The 4,757-nt window shown below is 46.1% G+C and overlaps 1 non-coding gene across 1 annotated transcript; it reads left to right on the plus strand.

Moving 5' to 3' along the window:
* The first annotated feature begins 328 nt into the window (after positions 1–328).
* trnag-ucc (transfer RNA glycine (anticodon UCC)) lies at positions 329–400 on the plus strand. Its single transcript has one exon. It is a non-coding gene; the product is annotated as a tRNA-Gly (tRNA).
* The last annotated feature ends 4,357 nt before the right edge of the window (positions 401–4,757 follow it).

The following is a 4,757-nucleotide window of genomic DNA, read 5'->3' on the forward strand; positions in this document are numbered from 1 at the left end:
CTTCTCTGTCCTTTCTAAAGATCTTATAGACTTGAATATTAAGCATCCATTCGTGCCCAGCTGGTAGTCAGGTCTCCGTAATGATTTAATGTAATTATTTAACCTCACTGAATGGGTGATGCGGCCGATATCAGGTGAAGAATTACTGGCTGTTGTGTAATTTCCATTGATTGGGAGTTGGCGACATCTACTGGGCGGAGACGGGAACTGCAACAGAGCGAGAAAGGATCCGTCAGAAACCAGGAAAAATGAAGAACAAAATCCAACAGTCTGCAGTTTCTGTTCAGGCTCTGATATTTGGGAACTCTTTTATTACCACTAATGTGTAGCGATGGTGGTATAGTGGTGAGCATAGCTGCCTTCCAAGCAGTTGACCCGGGTTCGATTCCCAGCCATCGCAATTAATTATTCTTATTAGTTTATTTCCTTCAGAAACTCGAAGTTTGCAATCGAATTTGATGCAGTTCCGTTGGATATTGCTTCCAAAACATAAACGGGTGTAATTATAGTAAAATGTTTTCAACGTTCATTTCTTTTCCCCTTCGACGGAATAGAGGAAAAACATGCTGGAAATAGTGAGCTACAAAGGGTCTAATGAGAGTGAGGAAGGCAAATGATATGTTAGCCTTTATTGCAAGGGTGTTGGAATATAAGAGTAAGGAGTTCTTGCTGCAATTGTAGTATGAGGAAATATTGTGTAAAATTGGCCTATATTCGGTGCAGTTTAGAAGAATGAGAGGTGAGCGCATTGAAATGTATAGCATTCTTAGACGGCTTGACAGGGTAGATGCTGACAGGCTGATTCCCCTGACTGGAGAGTCAAGAACTGGAGCTCATAGTCTCAAGATAAGGGGTCGCCCATTTTGGACCGACATGAGGAAAAATTTATGCACTCAAATATTTGTGAATCTTTGGAATTCTCTACCCCAGAGGGCTGTGGATGCTCAGTCGTTGAGTATATTCAAAGCTGAGATCGATAGATTTTTGGACTCTCGGGAATCAAAAGATATGGGGATAGGGAGGGAGAGTGGAGTTGAGGTCAAGATCAGCCCTGATCTGATTGAATGGCAGAGAGGGCTCGTGGGACCTTATGGCCTACTCCTGCTCCTATTTCTTACGTTCTTATGTAGCGAGCCTTATATCCAAATGTACTGACGACACTAAGTTGTGAGGCACAGTAAGCATTATAGATGGGAGCAGAAAGTTGCAAAGGGACATTGATAGATTCAGTGAGTGGGTGAAATTGTGCCAGATGGAGTTCAACGTGGGGAAGTGTGAGGTCATCCACTTTGGACCATAAAAAGATAGATCAGAGTATTTTCTAATTGGCAAGAAAGTAGGAACTGTGGAAGAGCAGAGGGATTTATGACACCGAGTACAGAATTCACTATAAGGTGCAAAAATAAGTTAATATGGCAATAGAATTTTGATCTTTGTCTCAAAGGACATAAAATAAAATGGAGTAGAAGTCATGTCACAGTTACACAGAGCTCTGGTTAGACCTCATTTAGAGTGCTGTTTTCAGCTCTGGGCACCGCACCTCTTGCAGGATAATAACACATGAAATATGAGTAGGTGTAGGCCATTCGGCTCCTCGAGCCTACTCCACCATTCAACATATCATGGCTGATCTTCAACTTTACCGCCCTGTCCCCATATCCCTTGATTGCCTTGTCCAAAAATCTATCAAACTCAATCTTGAATACACTAAACGACTGAACATCCACAGCCCTCTGGGGTGGAGAGAACAGCATCAATGAAGTTAAAAGGAATGAAATTAAATGTGTCATACAGTTAAATCTCGCTGCTCTGTCTGACCATTTTGATCGCTACTTCCCTGCAGAGGGTTTTGAAAATTTGATGGAAATGCGTTGGGTGAAAGATACTTTTGCTTTCGAAAATCCTGAATCAATATTGAAGCTAAACTTGATGCCTGAGCATGAAAACGAGGTGGTGCGACTCACCTGTGAGCACACTGAAAACACGCCACAAGTCATTCAGTTTGTCTTCTTTTTGGATCAATGCTTTCAAAGATTATCCACTATTACGTAAGATTAGTGTTCTGTTGTTGCTGCCGTTCACAACAACCGACATGTGCGACCTGGGATTTTCAACTTTGAGAAGGTTAAAAACAAGAGAAAGAAACCGACTCAACAGCGCATCTGATATGCGTGGAGCGCTTTCATCTCTTGATCCAGATTGGAACGAGATCATGAACAACAGGCAGACTCACCTGTCATATTAAGTAAGTAAAACTGATCCTGATCTTTTACTGTATTTATACTGTATTTAAAATGTTTTTCAAGTAACGTCGATGTCTAATTTTAGTTAATACTTGAAGTGAAGTGAAGAGAAGAGCGAGCATGTCCTGACCTTTATTGAGATTTGATGAAAACTCCAGTCAGAAGATATTATTGATTTGGGTCCCTGAGGGAAGTGCTTTTCTTCCATCGGGTCACGAGGAAAAAGGTTTGAGAAACACTGTTCTGCATTGTACGATCAGTGTCTGTTCAGCAAACCGGCTCTGAACTCCTCAGTCCGTATTTCTCGACACGGTTCAATGCGCGACACGAGTAAAAAAACACTCACCGAAGCCCGGCGACTAATGGCGGCAGAAGGTACCACAATCCCCCGCGCCCCAGATACCCCTCTATCTCCAAGGCGCTGATATTTCCGTTCAGACTGCGCATGCTCCCCAGGCCCGCCTGCATTCTGGGAGCGCGTTGCTCCTCGAGTTTGTCGCGAGTCGGACTCGGTGGAAACGGGAGAAGAAACCGGGAAGCGGCGGGTATGAAGGGGGAGGCGCTGGGTGAGGGTTTTAATGTTGCCAGGGGCTCCCCGCCCGCCCGTCCGCCGGGCACCCCGGCTGTGATTCAGCGTCTGAGCCGCACTCAGAGTTGCTCAGACTCCGCTCGGCCCAGCTCAGTGTCCGGGACCAGCACCGCGCATGCTCCGGTCATTGGGCCTTCTTGCTCCTGCGCGCTGCTCCCCTTCGAATTGAGATAGACCGTATTCTACCGCGCGGGGCATTTTGGGTAAGGTTATCCGCCATTGTATAACTCACGCCGATATTTCTGTGATGGGGTATCAAAGTGCGAGGTTTCACCAATCAAAAGCAAAATACTGCGGATGCTGGAAATGTGAAATATAAAGAGAAAATGCTGGACATCCTCAGCAAGTCGGGCAGCATCCGTGGAGAATGAAACAGAGTTAACGTTTCAGATTAGTGTAAAAGTTTTGTCAGAACTTGAAGAAGTGTAAGAATTAACAGTGTTCAAGCAAGGAGAGAGGCAGGGAAAGAGGGGGCGGTGAGGGAAAGAACAAAAGGGAAGGTCTGTGATCGTGTGGAGGGCAGGAGTGATAAAGCAAAAAAAGGGATGATGGTGCAAGGCAAGGAGGGTGGTAATGGGTCAAGTAAAGAAACAAACGACGGCTTCAGAGGAGCTTTAAAGGGCTCCAGTCAGTTGGATGTGTGAATGAGGCCGTGAGCCAAAAGAAGCGCATTTGAAGCGGAGAGAGAGGGACACGCTTTGTCACCAGGCACAAACACTCAGCCACAGCCCAGACATCACCTGTTTGCCACTTGGCGTGAAAGGACTATAATAATTACAGTAATCCATGTTGTTTGATTTTGAATAGTTTACTTTCTAAATGGAATGATGTTTCTCCAATTATATTTCCCAACTCAGATTCAAGGCCTCCAACCCAACCCAAATGTTGGCGATGGTGCGATAGGTTTGGGTTTCAGCAGAGGGAGCAGGGTGAGTGTGTGAGACGGGAATTTACAGTCTGGGGGAATGAGCAGGAAGAATGTTCCATAGGAACTGGAATTGCCTGTTCTGAATTTCTATTCTGTATTCACTGTGAGGACTTCTGTAAACTCCAGTGCACTGATTGTGGAAAGAGCTTTAACCAGTTCCACAACCTGAAAAAACATCGCACCATTCACAGCGGGGAGAAACCGCACACGTGTTCTGTGTGTGAACGAGGCTTCACCTGATCGTCCAACCTGGAGAGACACAAGGACACCCGTAGGATGGAGAAACCGTGGAAATGTGGGGACTGTGGGAAGGGATTCAATTACCCGTCCCAGCTGGAAACTCATCGACGCAGACACACTAGGGAGAGGCCGTTCACCTGCGCCGTGTGTGGGAAGGGATTCACTCAGTCATCCAGCCTCATTGAACATCAACTTGTTCACACTGATAAGAGACCTATCAAATATTTTCACTGTGACAAGAGTTTTAAAAGCAGAAATGAGCTGCTGACACACCAACGCACTCACACTGGGGAGAGGCCGTTTACCTGCACTGAGTGTGGGAAGGGATTCACTCAGTCATCCAACCTGCTGACACACCAGCGAGTTCACACTGGGGAGAGGCCGTTCACCTGCTCCGTGTGTGGGAAGGGATTCACTCAGTCATCCAGCCTTATTGAACATCAGCTTGTTCACACTGATAAGAGACTTTTTAAATATTCTGTCTGTGAGAAGAGCTTTAAAAGAAAAAGTGATCTGCTGACACACCAACGCACTCACACTGGGGAGAGGCCGTTCACCTGCTCCATTTGTGGGAAGGGATTCACTCAGTCATCCAGTCTACTGATACACCAGCGAGTTCACACTGGGGAGAGGCCATTCACCTGCTCCGTGTGTGGGAAGAGATTCACTCGATCATCCCACCGGCTGAGACACCAGCGAATTCACACTGGCCAGAGGCCGTTCACCTGCTCCGTGTGTGGGAAGGGATTCACTCAGT

Source organism: Heptranchias perlo, unplaced genomic scaffold (assembly GCF_035084215.1).
Source record: "Heptranchias perlo isolate sHepPer1 unplaced genomic scaffold, sHepPer1.hap1 HAP1_SCAFFOLD_60, whole genome shotgun sequence".
NCBI classification, from domain to species: Eukaryota; Metazoa; Chordata; class Chondrichthyes; order Hexanchiformes; family Hexanchidae; genus Heptranchias; species Heptranchias perlo.